The sequence below is a fragment of the Hipposideros armiger genome, unplaced genomic scaffold (genome assembly GCF_001890085.2).
Source record: "Hipposideros armiger isolate ML-2016 unplaced genomic scaffold, ASM189008v1 scaffold_229, whole genome shotgun sequence".
Lineage (NCBI taxonomy): Eukaryota > Metazoa > Chordata > Mammalia > Chiroptera > Hipposideridae > Hipposideros > Hipposideros armiger.
The window spans coordinates 1,950,134-1,956,133 of NW_017731579.1; the positions used below are offsets into that span (position 1 = coordinate 1,950,134).

The 6,000-nt window shown below is 30.9% G+C and overlaps 1 protein-coding gene across 4 annotated transcripts in view; it reads left to right on the forward strand.

The window, feature by feature from the left end:
• USP15 (ubiquitin specific peptidase 15) overlaps positions 1-6,000 on the forward strand; it is a 129,176-nt gene that overhangs the window by 87,993 nt on the left and 35,183 nt on the right. The window lies entirely within an intron of this gene.

Here is a 6,000-nt window from a genome sequence, read left to right on the forward strand (position 1 = left end):
AAGCCCAAAATAATGGTATACTATTTTTGATATTTAAATTTTAACATTTTTGCAATTTTTATTTTTAAATCTGCAATTTTCTGTTCTCTATTCATATTTAATTCCGAACCTCTATGCACAGGAAGTGACCTCCAAAGATACAGATTGAGTACAGAGTATGGTTTGATAAGGACATTATTGCCAATCTTGTTGACTATCTGAGAAAAGTATAGGACTCTTCACCATTCAAAATTCTAAATAAATCCTTTTTTACATTGTATTTAATCCAATTGTCTTCTTAATTAACCATTGTCTTTATAACATTCTTGGAAAATTAGAATTAAACGATCATAAATCTGTAGAACAGTAATTGGTAATCTTTTAGAAATGCACAAGTAGTCATAATTGGTTAATTTCTGATTTCTTGGGTTAGAGTTGAGCCACTCAGGAAATAGCCTATCTGCTCAAGCAGATGTAGGCTAATAAAGTATTCCTTTAAACCTTCTTTGATGAGTAATATTGTTTACACTTTAATATGAATGACTTTATTCAAAATTGTTTTTCTAGGGTCCTAGCAATAGTTAAACAATTAAATTTTTAATCTTTATTTTTCTGCAAGAGGAGAAAGGGTGCTCATCTGAGAAGAACAAGCCAAAGTATATTTTACTGACAGTTATTTAGATAACAAAGCAAAGTGCGTGGGGGCTGAGCTTTCAGAGATAGGGACAAGGCAGACAACTTGTAATTTTGTTTGGTATCTGTTGGACTACCCTACTTGATTACTAAAAATCATCTTTAGTACCATCTGTGGAAAATGTTTTATATAAGCGGTAGTTACGTCAGTACCAGAAAACCTTGTTTTAGTATCATCAAGTCATATTAATTTTTATATAGCTCCTTATCCTATCACTGCCAAAGTTACTTTGGTTTTAGAGACTTGATATAGCTCAAGAGTTTTTTTTTCTTTTTAATATTCTAGTATAGAAAACCAGTGTTGGTGCTCTTCCATAAGAAAATATTTTTAAAGCATAAGCATTAACAGTTTGAGTCTTTCAGAAGACAACAAGAATGTTCATACTAATCTTCATGGGAGGATCTGGCTTGCACTGACTAAATTTCTTCTAATGCAGTATTGCATTCTATAAAATTGGGTTGTCGGAAAAGTCATGATGTATTTTTTCTGTTTTTTGTTGCAAAACTGCATCATGACTTTTCCGTCAACCCAGTAGTTTCCTGGGCCTTTGATATAGTCTGTTTACTGTTTGTCTCCATGTGGTTGACTGCTGTTTCTCAAAAATGAATATTAAAATTAAATTTTCTAATCAGCTATGCTGAGCTAGTCTTGCTATTTATTTAACTTTCTTGTGTAGTTTTAGGGTATCAGAAACTTCATTTTATTAGTTTTCTATTCAGAGCAGTTTTATTACAATAATTGGTAGATATAATGCTGACCCTCTCTCTCAATATATTTCACCTTCGTATGTTCCATTTCAACTGAGCGATAGCCATGAGGGTGAGGTTTGTTAGGGTGATACTTTGTTATTTTCTGGTAATAATCATAAAGAAAAAATTTTGATGGAAATTTCAGCGAAGTATTTTAAGCAGTGGGATTATTTCATGTCTGTATCTTGGTTAGAAACTGTATTTTGTTTAAAAAAAATTTATCCAAACAAGCTGGAGAAGAGAAAAAAAAAACACAAATTTTTATTTTTGCTACTTTTGACTTTTAACCCAAATCCAGAATTAGAAAAGCTAGTACTTTGCTTTTATTTTTTTAAAGCTTCTATATTTTTTAATTGATTTAGATGTAAACTCACAAGCTGAAAAACCACCATAGAAAGAATACAAAATGGTGGCAGTAGCCTTTTTCCTTTGCTTTATAAACACACATGTAAGTTTGTAGGTCCATAGATGAAAGTGATAAAAGATACCTAATAGAGTTGTTTTTAAATAATTTTTTAGATATTGTTTCCTCATTTACACTTTTTTTTCAAGTTTTCTTGTAACTTCTGTAAGATTGAAGTCAATTATGAGCTTCAGAAAATATTTTATAACATTTTACTGATAATTTAAATTTTAATGTAATTTCTTATGTTAATTCAATAATCCTAAAAATACGAGTGGGCATTTTAGTACATTAGACAGTATAATTATTGATATATCTAAAAAAATATGAGTGTGGAAAGCATACCTATTTTTTGTATTTGAGAATGGATTATGTTTAACCCATCAGTAGCCTTGAAATAATGAAAGCTTTTGATTGGTGATTAAAAACTAAACAACACCAATCTGAGTGTTATTAATATTATTCAATTTACTGTGTCGGTGTTAAAAGATTTTCTCTGATGTAGTGGTATGTGTGAGTATTACATTTTTCTGATGAGTACAGTTATGCTATATAGTTGCAATTTATTGAATTAATGTTTATTTAATGTCAAAATGTGAGATACTTTTGGACACACACACTGACCTTATGAAGATTATATTCTAGGTATTGTGATTTTCAAACTTTTTGCTTTTTAACATGAAAAAATTTTTGAATTATTAGTGTGAAAAGTTTAATTGTATCATCAATATTTAAATAGATGTAGTGAAGCTGCTTTGGTTGGGTGAAGTGCCCAGAGCCCCATCTGCTTTCTTTTACTATACTTAATGTCCCCAGAAGCATCCTCCTGGGATCCCAAGACTCTAAGGAATAATTTAAAAACCATATTCTGGCTAGAAAAAAAAGAAAACACATTAAAAATTAATAATATAGATTAGTAGCACAGACTATGGAGTTACACTGCCTGGATTGAAAACCTGTCACTCCTACTTATTAGCGGTGTTACCCTGGACAACTTATTTCCACAGCTCATTTTTCTTGTTGGATGAGGAAAATAATACTACCTGTATCTTAGGAATTTTGTGGGGATTAAGTGAGTTGATAAATATAAAGTTGTTGATATAGCAACTGGCACATCATAAATAAATAAGTACAGATGAGGTTGATATTATTTTGTTTGCTTTTAAATTCAAGGAGTTAAGCAGAGTGACTGGAAAAATTCTGAATTCCATAGTCCCTGTATTTGTTCTTTTTTACAAGTCTTATTCCACTTTGGCTAGACCTAGTGAATGAAGAAATAATTTAATATACTTTTAATTCTTTATTACTTAGTATTATTGCAACAATGGTATTTATCATCTGCTCCATTTCTGAATTGTGTTAGTTTAGTTCTCCCTCGGCAAGCTGATAAGCAAGGGATATATAACATGGAAATGTTTATGAATATTCAGTCTGCAGGGAACTGAAAATTCTTGAGGTCAAGGTTATCCCTGGCCTCAGCGTCCTGAGGAGTTTATGATTACAGGCATGTACCACCATGTCCCAGTGGTACCAAGACATTAACAAAATAGTCTTCTAGTGCACTAAATATATTACTCCATTGAGAGAATGTCTAGTTTGTTTGTTTTTTAAACTGGAGGTAATTTTAATTAGCATTAGTTGAGTAGATTCAGCAGCATGCCAACCCTTGTCTTTTTCATTGCCAAGGCCTAGGAAGCTCATTGGCTTCCTGAAAGAAGCAACTCTTCAGATGGGTTTGAAGCAGGGTAGTGATGTGGTCTTTTCCACTGGAAAGCAGGATGGCGTAAGAGGGTTGTTTTCAAACTCTTTGCTTGGAAGTAATAAGGCTCCTTAAATACAGTCCAGGAAGTTACTGAAAAAAATGATATTAATCAAAGGACCTGTTCGTTATTCCCGTTATACAATGTAAACTCCATTGGGATTCCAAGCATATTTTTTTCCCAAGTATTTTTAAAGTCAACTTTATTCCTGTGATCTGTTGGGTTAGGAAACATTTATTCAATAAATTCAGCAGAATGTTAAAAAGAAAGTTTAAAGTTTTTTTAAAAAGACGTAATTAAAGAGAATGAGTAGCATTACACAGAAATAACATTCTTTTAAGAAACTAGATTCTCATCTTATAAAAACAGTGAAAAAATAATTACTGAAGCTATTATTTCTGTTCAATCTTTGAATATGATTAAATGTAATGCTATTCTACTCTCACCTTGAGACATTCTTTTTGCATTTTTGGAACACAGATTCTTGAAAGCCCAGTTTAACATGAATCTTTCTAATTTTATTAAAATTAACCAAACTTATAGTTAAATAAATGAATATAGTTTCCATCAAAAAAGAAACCCTGAGACAAAAGAATTTTAAAACTACTTTTAGAACCTTAAAGAAAATTACTTTTGATAAACTGAGAATGTGGCTGACTAAAAATTCAAATCTTTCTTACTAGGGCAGATTTTTACCTAATCTGGGAAATAAAACTCAATTATTTGAGTTTCTGACATATTATGTGCCAAAAATTACATGGTATACTGTCATGAAAAATATGTTTAATCATCTATCAAATGACAACTCAATCAGTTCTTCTTTCTGTTTTGACAAAAGGAAAGAAATGGAATACCTTACTTGTATTAGAACCATTCACTTTCTCAAAACAAATACCAATGTTTTTACTTTTCCCATTGTTTGAACCAGGATAAGGGAGAAGTATCCCTTCCTTTTAAAAAAGAAAGGGGGATGGGAAAGGAGAACCTGAATTCTCAGGCAGATTATTTTGGGAAAGAGTATAGCATAGATGTAAGAATTTAGTTTTCATAACTGAGGTAGAAATGGTATTTCTCAAAGAATGTCCTGCACCTGTGTAACCTGTTAATAGTGATTTCTTAAGAAAACATGCCTTTCTTAACCTCAGGTAGAGGGGTGGACATTCTCATTTGTCTGCTCTTCACATTCTTCAGAATTAATATATAAATTTCTCTAGGGTTAATGCTTTTATTCCTGATAATAATGACTTTTAAATGTTTTGTCTGTCCCTAAAACTATAATAGGAAATGACATGAGTATAGATTATCTGGAAATATAGGGGCTGTTTCAAGGAGTTGTAAATAATTACGTCTGGCTCTAATACAGAATGTTTTATATTACTCTGGCTATAAAATGCAAAAGATCAACACCAATTTAATGATATAGTCATTAGGTGGGCTTACTTACAGTGACCACATCTTAGTACACCAGTTAGTAGTATAATCAGACTGAAGTATCTTGTTTTGATTTTAATGACTGTTTGAAGGATTTTTATTTGAAATTGAAAGGAAACCATAAGAAATGTCAATGTTATTTATAATGGTAACTACAAATTTGCCCCCCTCCAAATAAACAAAGTTAAAGAAAAAGTCATTCTGAATTTACTTTTATTACCTAAAAATCAAACAGCTCATTTTCTTGATGTCAAAATATCTTCTAAGATATATTTTCCTCATTTAGTAAATATATACTAACATCATTAACACTTTATGATTGAAATTTCTAAAGTGTGTTGGGCTTACATTCTAAATTATAGATTGGTATTATCGAATAGTGTTACTAGAAAATATAGGATATTGGACTGATAGAGCATTAAAAAGAGAAAAGCCACATTAAATACCTATTAAGGTCTTGTTTTGTTGTCTTTTTACTATTTGGGGTTTTTGGGGGTTTTCTTATTAAATTTAATTGGGGTGACATTGGTTAGTAAAATTATATAGGTTTCAAGTGAACTGACTCTGGGTGCTTATTTGTTTTAACGTATACATTTAAATTTCAATAAACTGAAGCTACATTGTATTAACTACTAAAAGGCCATCATCTATTGCATTTTTTTTCTTTTAATGTTACTTAAGATTATCTTCTATTTTAGTTTGTGACTGGAAATAGCTTGTAATGATGCTCATTGCCCATGATTAATTTAATTAGTGTTGTCACTTTGCCAATAATGGATGCTTAGTCCAGCATTCTTTTGTACTATATAGATGAAAACCAATTAATTGCTCAGTCTATTCAGTCACCTCTTTACAGTGACTTGTGAGCTGTGTTATACTGGGCAGGGAGAGGGTTGGCAAGTTGGTTATTGAAAACCATTGCTCAATTAATAATATTTAAATTGCTAATTCTTATAAACTCACATTAAAAGATTAACAGCCCAG